Genomic DNA, 14,732 nt, shown 5'->3' on the forward strand with positions numbered 1-14,732 from the left:
ATTTTATGTCTGTTACAGATTTCAGTTCCTAACACTATGTTATGACAGACAACTTGCTTTATCTGCTCTGAAGCCCTGAGGTAATTTACCACACTTTTGGCTGAAGACAGGGAGAGACAAGTGCAGATGACCTGAGAAGATTCAGGGGCGTGCGTCAGTCACAAACACTATGGAAACACAAGCCTTACGTACGTCGTTCAAAAGCATACACTGTTTACATAGGTTTTCTCACTCTATATATGTACACACACATATGTTATATAGATAAAAATAGCTTTTGTTGGTTCTGTTGTTTGTTTTTGTTTTGTTTTGTTTGTTTGTTTTAATAAAGTATTCCTCAAGGAGGAATTTAGCACTTAACTCTTACGAGATCAATACTAAAATGATGCATCTGATGCAAAAGAATTTGTAGTGTAAGTGGAAGGACAAACCTGCCCTTATTCATCTGCAAAACTGAGTAAGGCAGGCTTAGAAACTTTTCTTGTCCTATCCAGCCAATATAAAGTTACTTTTGATAGACCATTGGTAGAAAACAGCAGACACTCAAACCCTCACAGCCTGCTAGACCAGGACCCTGGAAGTGGAGAGGAGAAGCAGCCGCAGGCTGTGACAGCCCTGACCCTGCACATTGCTTCTGTGCAATTTGGGAAGGCAACGCACAGCACCTCACAACAATATCCCGTGATGATCTTTCAAGTACGGCCACATACTTCAACTGCTATGAGTATTTATGGATCTCACCTGCATATACATACATTATATATTGTCCAAAGCTGATTTATTTTCCAAGAGGAGAAAGCTATTTCCTACAGACCTCACAGGAACAACAACTTCAGCAAATGCTCAGTTTATCATAGTAGCTCTCGTGGTCAAAACACCTCCTCCGGACTGGAGCGAAGGGTAACAAGGAAAACAGTGAAACTGCTACTGAATGTTATTCCTGTTTCCACATGTAAGCAAGTCTGGCTTTAAGAATTAACATAACAGACAGCCAAGGTTAATTATGTTGGCATCCATAATTACCTTACCCTTATACCCAGCCTAACTGAGGGATATTTGAGATGCACAGGTCTTTGAATTGCCAGATCTGCTTTAATTCAGAAATATCCATGCACAAGCTGAGTTCAGGAAAACAACGTGCAAGAACTGTTTTGAGCCTGTGGTCCAGAGTTCAGACTGGCTTCACAGCTCTCCAGATCAGACCCACAACACAGGCTTAAAGGAATGCAAATGCCATATTCCAGCTAATCTCAGCACATGTGGGAAACCCTAAATATATGCTTAAATTTGATTTTGGAACATGTGCTCGGTATTTTGCATGCACTTTTGTGCTTTTCTGGGTAGGAATGGACAAATGTTTACTTCAATACTCTGGTGAACACCAGATGAAATCATGAGATTTCATGCATATATATTTCAGTTTGGAGATACAATGATAGTCTAGCAGTCATTACAGCAATTTCTCAAAATACCAAGAAAGAAAAAAAAAGGGGGGGTGGGGAGGTGGGGGAAATCAACTGATCAACTGTCATGTTTGTACTGCTTTTAGCCTGATTTCAAGCAACTTCAAACGACAAACATTTCTATCCACTGCACTCCTGTTCTGTTATCAAGCCATAGCTAATCAGCTCTAGGCTGTCCTGCTGCTAACTCAGGCAACAAACCACTCGTGACTTCAGCAGATGTTCTCCTTTTCATGCCAGTAGGGATATTTACTAATAGTTTTTCCATGTTATGGTTTTCTGTCTCAAAACTTATTTCTCAGGATAAGAAGTACACTATATTTAAACATTTAGAGCCATAAATATCCATTTGCAAATTTGGTGCTTTCTTGAAAGCTACATGTCAAGATCTTGTCACAGTGCAATCGTTTAAACTACAGATTACATAGACTTCATGTCTTTAATAGTAAGAGTTCATTGAAGTTTTTTTTTTGCCAAAAGAGTTCATCAAAATGGCAAAACTGAGAAGGCTTTCTGCTGCCAAGCTTCACACACCCTCTGCCTTTACTAGGCTCTGCCAAATGTGGTAGTTGCTCACCAGAAGGGTGAGATGCTCACTCATAGTCTCTTATTATGCAGGAATATAATCTTCAATTTGTAAATTAAGGAAAGCTCTACTCTTCTATGCACTAACTGGCACCTTGGAAAGAACTAAGGAACTTTTTATAAAGAAGAGCAGGTAACTTATTTTCGTTAGAGTTAACATTTAAATGCATTTACTGATCATTAACTACTCGGTTTTGTTTACATAGAATTTTCAACGTTCATAAATGTTAACTTACTCTTAATGCCTTCCTGTGAAATTTAATTTTCCTTGTCAATCTGTTAAGGTATAAACAGAGGTTAAGAAAATTTCTCAAGTGCATGAATTAGCCAACATGAATGGAACCTTTATGAATCCTGCTTCTTGTTAACCCCAAATTATGTTCCTTTTTATTGGTCTGATGTTTCTGAATTGCAATCAGTGCTACCAGGTGTTAGGTAAGCTCAGATTTTATTGGTTCTCAACTTCTCATAAACTGTAAATCAATCTTAAAAACTGAAATATATGTGAATACTGTCTGATGGCTGCCACATTACAGAGACCTAGGCTACACAGAAAGGAAAGAAAACATTTCCCTCTTGTTTTTTCCTTTCTTTGCTGTGTGGGTACAATCACTCCCTCTCCTGAATCAACAAGGCAGGACACAGTAGATGGTAGAAAGTCACTGAGCAGGAGCGCTGTCTGCTGATTACCAGAGTCAGTAGTTCAACTTTACTTCTCATTGTAACAGTTGAGGAGTTTGCACATGGTTACACATCTCAGCTGAGAGGGGAAGTAAACTCGAATGCAGCCAATCATGTATTAAAATAAGGCCATTGGGTCTTTATGGTAATCTATTTGTTATTAGATGCATGTACATAACTGTTACTGGGCAGCAACTTCCTAAAACTAGCAACTTGGTCATGTTTGATTATCTGACTGTATCTTCAGAGAATTCTTGATGCAGTTAACCTACGAGAGGCTACACATTGAAGCTGTAATGAGAGCATATGAGCTGCTTATCTTTGCTAACACGTGCTGCTTTATGCATACAGAAGGCCCTAGATAGCTAGAGAGTTTCACCACAAAACGTAGATAGCTCATGAGTTGGGCCAAGATGTGGGACCATATCTGCCACTTAGCTCCCAAGCCTACAGATAGCTCTGGGGTCTGAGCAGGTTGCCAAAGGTCTGCAAAAAATGTTAGTGGCAAAGTCTTCCTGACTCCTAGGGAAGACCCTTGAACTACAGCTCGACGTACAATTCCTAAAGAGACTAATGGTTTCAATATACCTTTTTTTCCACATGCAGATGCTCTTTTTTTTTTTTTTTTTTTTTTTTTTTTTGTGTGTGTGTGTGGTACATACTTGTGCTACATACTAAAGAGAAGAATTCATAAAACAGAATACATAGGTAAGTTGTTCATTTAAACGACATAGAAACAAAGCCATTGTTCACCATAGCTACTCACCCCGTAAGATGTCTAAAGCTTTCTAATCTTCACCGTATTTTACAGCTGAATTTTTCATGTTAGCTGAATATGAAGGCAAATCTTAATCTTTTAAATAAGTTATTTCTTTAAAGTTCATATTCTAGTAAGATTATCCAGTAATATGACAATATTGTCAAGAAATCATTTTCCTCAGACAAAAACAAAATAAATACAAAATAAACACTGACATCCTATGCAAAAGATTTACAAATATCTTGTAACACAGAAAAATTATAATCACTCAGACATGAACTGTTGAGTTCTCTTTATCACTGAACTATAATTTTAGCAAGATAAGTTAGCACATATGAATTATAAAATCCACATTGGCAGTTCATTTCCTAACTTACCCTTAAGGTCTAAATACCGTCTCTTTCTTAAGAATAAATTAAAAACTCTGACCCATTCAACAGTTGGGGGTAAAAACGTTCCACCTGTAGTGTAACACCTCTTGGAAAGTAAATAATGCAATCACTTCCAAGACTTGCTATTTTTAGAAACTCAGATGTTGTAGTGGTACATTTGGCTGTTACACCACTGCAAGTTTATGTAAATGTTCCTAAAATCGAGGGGATTCTGTATAAAGACATCATTGGTGATGTGACCTGATTTTCAAAGACAGTGAGCACCCAGACCTGCCTTTGGCTTTGCAAATAGCTATAGATGTTCATCATGTCAGCCAGTCAAGCCATTAGCCTTTCAGCATTCTCGTTTTTAAGATCGTTTAGATAGATTTACCCAGAGGAAATTACTGTAGCTATTAATTTACGTTCATTTCCTCACACATAGAGAGAACACATGAAAGTCATTTTTGCTGCTGACAATAAAAATCGTACATTCAAAGATCAAGTACTTTGTGGTTTTGCTGGCCTGAGCCCTTCATGCTTTGTCAGCTCTCTCTCCTCACTGGCAGACCACCAGTTAATGGATTTAACCTCTGCATCAATGAAAAATAATGGATCAGCATGTCAAGGATAAGCTACACCAAAGTCATGTATGTCTTCTTTCTCCTTCACTAGTTTTCATATTCTAATTTCCTTCACAATTGCTTTACTGAGTTTCCAAAGAAGTATAGTTACTCGAGCAAGTAGAAAGCAGTTAAAACGTAAAAGAGTTGCAGCTGTTGCAAATTCAGCTCCCACATGTGCAAATGGCACAATATCACTAATTAGGTCCTACAGACACCTGGACAACCTCTGAGAGCTCTTGACTTGAGCAACAGTTTAAGACAACTGAACGCGTAATAAAGTTTTGTCAAGGTAATGTAAAAATAGACAAAAGTCACTTAGTGTTGAAATAATCCTGTACGAAACAACTATATATATGTATATATATACACACATATGTATAACTGGGGAAAAAAAAAGAAAAAAGAAAAAAAAGAGCTTTTTTCATTTCCTGCAAATACAGTTACTTGTATATATTGTTAACAGTCATATAAATACTTGCAGATAACATGGTAGTGTCAGAACAGAACCAAAGATCTGTCTTCTCGAATTCTGGGGTCGTGTCCACCAATTACACAGTTTTAACTTGATTCATATTTCCAGGAAAGCACCCAAGACAAGGTAGTAGAAAAACAAATTCAGAATTGTACAGAATGAGAAACTGAAAGATTTAGGAATTCAAGAAGTCAAAACAAGTTTGATGCTGCAACCCTGTAATGTGGATATTTATAAAGTTCAGTGACTCCTCCATGAGCTCAAAAGATCTGTTCAGTTCTTTACAGAATAATGTTTATATTTTTCAATTCAGATAAAATTCCATGTATTTTGGAGTGCTAACAAGGACACTAACCAAATAAATTGTAAAAACTGATTGCAGTATGTACTGAGGTATCCTCCCAAGGCCTTTTAGGATACCTTAGGCTGCAGTTTATTCTGCAGAGTGGTATATGTGAATGAATCGTTGGAGACAGACGAGTGTTTTTGAGCATAATGATTTACAGCAACAGTTTTGAATGCAACACTAAGTCCTAAATCCATTCATTCTTTATAAAAAGAAGTGGATTTTGGTAAAGAGCAGGGAGAAGCCTGAAAAAAAGGCATAGTTTCCATAGGACTTCTTAAAAGTAACATTTCCAAAACAGGGAACAGATTATTTTCCATTAAATTTTTCAACTTTTAACTTTTATCTTCCCCATCCATATTTCCAAGTCATAGTTGTTATCTGAGCCACAGCCGAGCTGGTGATCCATTCAAGCAATACAATATTTATATGCACATTTGCATTGGCTAGTATAATAGTTTCTGTAAAGTCAGTGAAAGCTTTGCCACAGATACCAGTAAAACGATTATGCCTCTGCTCATCTCTTCAAAATTAAAACCAAACTCATGAAGAAAAGACCTTCACATTTGTACAGTTATAAAAATAAACTCCAAGATAAATCATGATATGCAAAACATACACATGATCCCCTTTGCGGGGAGGGAGAGGGGGGGATAGAGGAGTCTGGGAGGACAGACAATGTTAAAACTAAGGTTACAGTGGGGACTACTATAGCGTTTATTCCATAGTACGGTGAAGTAATCTATAAGAGTATTTTCAGAAGGGCAAAATGTAAACAATGTTGTTTTGTTTTACAATGGATTTGTCACTACAATAACTCAATATAACTCAAATAATATATAACTCAAATAACTCAATAACTCAAATAGCAACAAAGAGCTGTTTGGCCCATGCGCACAACTTTCTCAGTGATAACAGATACAGCTTTGGATATACATTTGGATGTTTGGATTATTTTTCTATAAACTTGGATATTTCTTGGGCCTACACTCTTCCAGCATGACCCAGAATATTTTAACAGTTTTTTCATCGATGTTGTTTGAACGGCTGCTGTGTACAACAGAAAAACAGTCCAGAAGTTGTGAAGGACTTTACTAGTTCCAAAAACATGTGAAGCAGTGCCAAGGAAAGATAACTCAAATTCTTCTTGTGCAAAATTCCCCTTCTAGTAAATCACCAGCATTGGCTGGGCAAACAAAGGGACTAATTTGGTTCGAACTCTTACTCCTAGAAGCTTTTTTTCTATGTCAGCATTAAGGAAAAAAAAAATCTTTAAAACAATACTTGTCCATTTATAATATTTATCAGTGAAAAAAAATTAAAGAACAATGTGAATACCTCGTGAATTATAATTGATTCCCTATTACATACAGGAACTATATAACTTCAAGACAGAATAACCAGAATGAATTGGACAGGCTGGTGGCCAGTCATTGGGTGGTGTCTGTGGGCTCTATTTTAGGGACAGTTCTCTTCAACATTTTTGTAAATGACCCAGATGCAGGACTTAAATGTATACAAATAAAATTTGCAGGTGACACTAAATTAGGAGGAACTGTTATCTCCCTCAGCCGGGGAAAGGCCATCGGAGAGATCTTGACAAATCAGAGGGCTTGGCAATCACCAACCACATTAAGTTTAACAAGAGAAAATCCTGCATTCTGCACTGGGAACAGGCAACCCTGGCTACATTTACACACCGGGGAACAAGAGGCTGGAGAGCAGCACTGTGGAAAAGAATCTGGGGGTTCTGGTTGATGTCAAGCTGAATATGAGTTCACAGTGCGCCCAGGCCGCCAAAAGGACCAACCACACCACGAAGTGCATCAGGCACAAACAGCGCTGCTAGACAGTCACGGGAAGCGATTGTCCCATTCTGCTCTGCACTGGTGCAGCCTCACTGCAAGAACTGTGCGCAGTTTTGGGCACCACAACTTAAGAAGGGCATAAAACTATTAGAGAGTGTCCAAAAGAGGGCTACAATGATGGTAAATGGTCTACATGGGAAGACCTATGAGGAGGGGCCTTGGTTTGTTCAGCCCAGAACTGAGAAGACTGAGGGGAGGCCTCATGGTGGCCTACAGCTTCCTCACAGGCAGAGTGGAGGGGCAGGCCCTGATCTCTGCTCTCTGGGGACAGTGACAGGACCCAAATGAATGGCATGGTGCTGCAACAGAGGAGGGTCAGGCTGGGTGTTTGGAAAGGTTCTTCACTGAGCGGGTGGTCAGGTACTGGGACAGGCTTCCCAGGGCAGTGATCTCAGCACCGAGCCTGCTAGAGTTCAAGAAGAATGTGGACAACGCTCTCAGACATAGGGTCAGATTTTTAGCTGTTGCTCTGTGGAGTCAGGAGTTGGACTTGTTGATCTTTGTGGATTCCTACCAATTCAGGATATTCTATAGTTATATTCTATGATAATTGATATGATTTAATGAATGATAATGCTGAGAGCTCCATATGGGCAACTGGCCAGTTAAGTGACTTGCTGATAGTCGTAACACTTATAAAAATAAATAACTAAAAATTGCAAAAAAACTTCAAATTCATATCTCACAAGTCGTTGTATTAGACAAAGTGCATTAAATAGGGTCTTTTCTTTGGATCCTGTCTAATAGCAGAGAATATGGCAGGCTGGCAGTGATAGCATTTGCGATCCATGCTTCCAATATTGCTTGAGTGTAATTAATTATGGGTAATTCCCACAGTCTTGTCATCTGTTAGAAAGACTAGAAAGCACCCATAAAATAAGGAATTCTTTGAAGAGTGAGAAGTTATTGAGAGGGTAAAAAAAATATATATTATTATTTCCCAGCTATGAATTGCCCTGTATAAGCTCACCCTGGAATTACCAAGAGATCAGAAGACAAATTCAATACTACACATGTTCAAAGTATCATGCATTGACATACTGAAACTGCTGAGCAAAGGAATAGGCAACTGATTCAGCCTGGCATCTATGAGGAGAACAAGAAAGATGCACATAAATTCAGATTACATAAGAAGACTGAATGAGAGAAGGAGAAAACAAAACACTGAACACAGTCTACATACAGTGGATATGAAGCTCCCTAGAATTAATGTAGGAAAATATATAGGAAATAATATATAATATATAGGAAATAAAATAATACAGGAAAAGTAGATATACTATTGCTTTGTGGGTTTCTTTTTTACACAGTTTTGACACAGAAGAAAACGAGTACAATCAACCACTGCAAACTACAAAGTCTGAGTTTTTCTATAATCCATCACTGACTTGCACAGAAAACATTGTTTTGGCAGTTTCACTTTCAGCTTTTTAGTTTAATATTATACAAGTGTGAAAGCTAGAAGTTTTCTTTGGGAACATGCTCAGGAGTATTCCCCTGTCTTCTCATGATTACTTGGCGATTACAGAAAATAATTCATCCTACGTCCTGACTGAAGTTTAAAACAAACAAACCAAAAAACAACATGACTTTGGAAAGCTAATTTGAAGAATTTGTCCTGTTTGACATGCATTTTAAACATGATCACAATTAAAACACCCCATTACACAGCAAGGCTTTTTCATTTTCACCCTCAGCCAACCATAATGAGCCACGCTGGTCTCCATCGTGGTCCTCTGTGCACCATCATGCTCACCAGCCTATTTCAGCTATATAATAGTCAAGTAAGAACATGTGCAGTCAATAACACTTAAGAATAATAGGCCAGGTTCATTGCTTGAGTCAGTGGGAGGGCATTTGGCCCATTAGCTCAGATACATAGGAAATTTTGTTATGAAGAAATCACTTTGCAGAACCCAGATCTCTTGGCTAACACTCATTAACATCGGATGGAAATCTTGAGAAGAAAATATTCCCTTATTGTAACAAGGTAGACATTGTTGCTGGAAAATCCAGCCTCTCTGCATCTGACTGTGTGTTGAAAATCACATACCACCTACTGTAAAAGCCCTGAGCAAATTGCTGCCATCCCCTGCATTACAATTTCTGTATAAGAAAAATGGACATTATAATTTTAAGATGGATGTATGGTGCAGTCTGTAGTGGGCATTTCAAAATCTTTAAATTTTAGAGCAGTTTACATAAAGCATCAACTCTTTTCCCATTATCACCTTGTTTCTTACTTCATTTAGCGGCTACTCCAGCAATCTATCCCTATTCAGCAAAGCATTTTTGCATATACCTAATAATAAATGCATTTAAGCAAATTCTTGAAGATAAACGTCTTTAAATGCCTTACTCAACAGAGAAGAAATTTTGCTCTGTCAAAAATAACCAGCTGCATTGGGAACTTTCTCTTAAAGTATTTTCAAATGTTGACAATAAAATTATAATGTACACATTAAGTTCATTTTTATAGTGTATATTTTGTATATTTTTCTAACAAGACTTGTGAAAACACTATTCATGAGTGAAAAAATATTTCTCTTTTCTTTAGTTAAAAGTTGTAGAAAATGATTCTTCTTGTGATACAAAACACCCTTCCTCCATTAAAAAAAAAAAAACTTTTCATTATGATTTTTTAGTTGCAGAGTTTTTATTTATTTTTTCATAGCAAAAAATAACTAAATAATGCTAATTCAGTATCTAAACAAACTTGTAACTACTAGAATGTCAGCAATATGGTAAATGATTACTCTGTTTCAGAAATAGGGTAAGGCACCATGTTTAATTTTCAATTTTTTGTAGCAGATTACCGTAATGATATGAAATACATTCCTTCAGTCAGAAGGCTGTCTGAGGACAAACTGATCCTCACCTAATTTAGAGGACAAACTAATCCTCAGCTAATTCAGAGCAGCACAACATTTAAAGCCTCCTATGAGAATTGATTTACATGACATAAATACTTTGAGATAATGGTGTAGCCAATTTTCAGCAGTTTTTTGTCTTTAAAAAAAAAAAACAACAAAAACTATGATTTTTGCAAATCAGATAATGGCTTGCTCTTACCTGGTATAAAATTTACATGCTCTCACATTTCTTCACTTCCAATTTCTAGAAAGCCTGCCAGTCTTTCAAAAAGTATTGAAAACTGCAAAATTACCTACTCTCAAAATATATCTCCATTTAATAACAGTATGTTGGACTTTCTAATCTGAGAGGCCCAGTCCAGTTCAACATCTGCTTATGGATAAAACAATCACAAAGTCTAGTTAGCCCTCATCATTTTGCAAATCATTTTTTTCTATTCCTTTAAAAAAAAAAAAAAAAAAAAGTGCCTTCTCCATAGTAATTTAAAAAAGAAAAAAAAAAATCTTTTCAAGGATTAAACTTTTTGCTTTTCTCCTACACACACACACAGGCTATGACATAAAACTAGCATAGCTGCATTTAAATCACTTTACACCAGTACATATCATTTAGTATTTTCAGAGCATAATTGTCATTATTGAAAATCCCACTGTACTGAAATAAAACAGAGTGATGAAGTGGTGGAAAACCCCTAGCGTGGTTAGTCCTGGGAAATACCAGCATCTGGATTCAGGGAATTACAGAAAAGGTGCTGTACCCTGTGTTTTCTCCTTGATTCGGTAATACTGCATTAACATGAATCCTATTTGGCAATATTCAGTTTGATTGATAGCATTTATGATGTGCTTAATGCCATTGCATAAATACATAACTGTACTGTTATTTTTCTCCAAGACATTTGCAGAAAAGAACGAATCTCCTGCTTGACTTCACAGGCAATGTGATCTAAAAGCAGAAAGGAAGCATGAAAGAGTAAAACAATGTAGTTTTACTCTAATGGTTGTTTCTGCTATAAATCATACATAAACCTTTTGCAAGCTCATACAGCTTTTATTGCTCGAAAAAAAAAAAAAAAAAAAAAAGTCAGTTATACACAATATTTGCTCTACTAAACAGACAAGGGACAGAGCAGACTGTTTCCTTTCCTTTAGCAATGCACTTGGTCACCTCGTAAATCCCAGCTCAGGAAAAATATGGTCCTGACCTGTGCATGCAACCATTTTACATGGTGCTGCTTGAGATGAAGGGCTTTCCTTTGCTCATAACAAATTGCATAAGCTATAGAATCATCCAGGTTGGAAAAGACCTTCCAAATCATCAATTCCAGCCATCAGCCTAACCTACATGAGTGAGCTTGGTGCTATCCAGCTTTTAAAAGCCTTGTAATCCTCCTTGGCTCTTTGGATTTCAGTGGTGATTATGTGCTATTTACAGTAATATTCAGCCTTTTTTCCTCTGCAATTCCTGGAGCTCAGTTGAACTTTGGGGTGCTCCAGCCCCATGCTTGAACAGTTGTAGGACAACACCCAAGAGGAGGCCTGTAGAGATGGCCTCCCTGGAGGGAAGGAACAACCACAAGCTCTGAGGCCTGGAGACTGAGGTGGCAAGGGTGGATCAGTACATTCCCACATGCTGCACAGAAGAGCCAACAGTACCTAAAAATGTGTTTTAAAGGTTGTCCTCTACTGTCAACTCTTCATTTAAATTGCTAGTGCTCTGAGGTTGGTTTGTTTGCATAACATTTAGGTGCTTTGTTATTTGCCGATGTGATAAGGAAAATGGGACTTGATTTTTCCAGAACCCATTGCAGCCACCAGCACATGAGCTGAGGTCTAAGCTCCTTTCTGCCAGACATGGACGTTGCAATGCTTGGCTAACCAGGGAGCTTGGTTACCTGTCTAGAAGAAGTGGGCAGAAATTACTCTCCCTGCTTCTCCACGGGTCTCTGACCTTACTTCTGTTTCTCCCTCTTGCCTAGTATGCATCAGCTACCTTCTTGCTTGATATTATAAATTATAAGCTTAAAGGCAAACAAGATACTGTAAATTTGCTTATCAACGGTGTTTGTGTGATTTCAAAATCTGTTCTCCAAGTTCAACATTCAGTTATCCTTTAAGGGAATATTATATCAAACTACATCATGATCACAGCAGAAGAGTGGTACTTCACTAAGAATCTCCTGAATATTTAATGATAAGAGCCATGCCATTACCAGTAAGCAGTCACAAGCTGCCCTGAGAAGCAACAGGACTGAGACCATTACAACCATGCTCTTGAGCAGCTTTTGCAGGTGAACAATTCACAGCCACATATGCATGAAACAATGCATTTTGTAAGTTAGAATTTTCTACATTTTATACCTATCATGAATATTCTTAATTGGTTTCAAATAAAGACAGTCATATCACTATTGATAGTGTTTCATGGAAACATCTATGTAATCAACTTCTTGTAAACCAATGTTCATGAAAAATCATTTAAAATTCAAATGTACAAATATTGTTTCAAAACAATGGAAAATGCGGCGATGCAAATATTTGAACAAAGAATTCCTCTGATTTTCTCCAATCAAGCAGGAATTTTGTGTAACATGTGGCCAAATGCATTGAAATAATATCTCAAATTTTGAATATTCATGGCTATTCATAATGTGAATAATCCTTCTGTTGAAAAAAAAAATAAAAAAAAAAATAGAAATCTGCTTCAGAGCAGTTCTGTAAATTAAAGGAGCAAGAAAATTCACCAGGGAGAGATTATCTGCCCTGCTGTAACTACCACACTGTCAGAACTTCCAGAATTAGTTTCCTATACTGTAATGCTATTCTGATTTGGCATTTGAAGTATAATTTAACAAGAAACTGCCTTTTTCCTTCCTTCAGTTCCCAATCAAGTAAAGTTTCCCTCTTTTCCTTTCCCATCCCTAAGAATCCCTACCTTAATTAAAATTTCCTTATGTTATCTTTAACCTTAATACCTATATATAAGTATATAAAAGTATACATTCATTATAGAAGTATCCTAAATAAACAGTATCTTTTTAACAGCTCTCCACCCTTTGAACATTATAGGGAATTGCCTAAAATGGAGCTTGTATTCAAAGGGATTCAGTGTTTCATTATGAAACTATTAGCAAGAACTTAAAAATACCTCTTTGGTATTTTCATGGTTTTCCTTAATGACAGTCTTTTCAGTATGCATCCTTCAGATTCAACTCTCGTATCTCTATGGTAGATCAGCACAAATTTATCAAAAGTTCATATGTGATTGAAGAAAATTAAGATGCAGTTATGAGAAGGCACTGTCTTCCCATTTAAAGACAAAACTGAGCAGTATTCAAGTTACCTACTCCAGACAGACAATTATACATTAAATATATTTAAATATGCATTAAATATACAATTATATACATATATATATATATACACACTCTTGAACTAGAACAAATAGTCTGTGTGCTCACAGAGTGAAGGAAGCATGAACCTGAAATGAACTAAGAAGACCGGAACTGAGGGGCATTTTAAAAGAACCATCCTCATTTAACAAAAACAACATAGCAGAACCTGAAAGGATCTAGGAACTATATAAAGCATATATTTATAAAATGGCTTTCTCGGGGAGGGCATCTGTTTGACTAGTGAGTGGGTCTCAGGGGACAGAATGAAGTCTCTTAAGAATCACCATTTGTAGAGACAAACGTAGATATAAGGTCTCTCTCTGAACTAGAGGTTCTGACTTGAATCAGAAAAGACCATTCCCTGAAAGTATGTGATTTTGCTTGATCACTTATTTAACCTAAACAATAGGTATATTCCTTAATTTTATGAGTTGTATTAGAAATATTTTCTTTGTTTTGATTATGTTCTTTCACTCTTCTCTTAATCATTGTTATGTAAGGGGTTTAACTGTCTTACATATCCTTAAAATCTTCAGCTGAAATCTCTAATAGCGGTAGTGAAGACAGGACATCTTCTGGCTCTTTCTATCAAATATGCAAGTAACTAACTGTAGACCATGAAAAAGAGCTCTGATGCAGGTGTGGGACAAAACTTATCTCCATCCCTGAAGGTTTACAATCTACTGTCACAATAGATGACAAAATAGAAGAAACCTGACCAGAGGAGGCAGAAGTAAAAATTCTTTTCCAGGTTCTCTTCTAACATTTTCCTTCTCACTGCTTGCATCTTTGCTCTCCTGTGTTATTTTAAGCTTCTTGTCTTCTTGAATTTTCTGCCAAGTGTGATGCACACCTGTGCAGCAAGAGAATTAAGATAATGACAGGAATGCACTCACTGTTAGAGGGCCTGCCTCAATTTGCAAAATCCAAGACATTCATACACTATGAAGACACGACACTGAGCTCACTGTGGCAAACTCAGAGTACTTAAAGTCATGCTGCATTCATTGTTTCCTAGCTATTCAACTTCTGTACCATTTCCCTGCTTGAATTCATGCCCAAGCAAATCTTTCTGTATCAATAGGGACAGAAATCAACCATGTATTGCTTCATGAAAGCCTCTGAAGTTTCTTGCTCTAAGAGTCTAAAGTCAGATTTTAAAGAAACTTTGCAGTTAAAAATCGTGCTATAAACACCCGATGGGAGACAGAAATGCTCCCCATTGGATTTTCAGAAAGATTTTCAGTTTGTTATTTGCTGTACTCACCCAAATAAAATACAACAACGTCCAG

The sequence above is a fragment of the Anas acuta genome, chromosome 5, assembly GCF_963932015.1.
Source record: "Anas acuta chromosome 5, bAnaAcu1.1, whole genome shotgun sequence".
NCBI classification, from domain to species: Eukaryota; Metazoa; Chordata; class Aves; order Anseriformes; family Anatidae; genus Anas; species Anas acuta.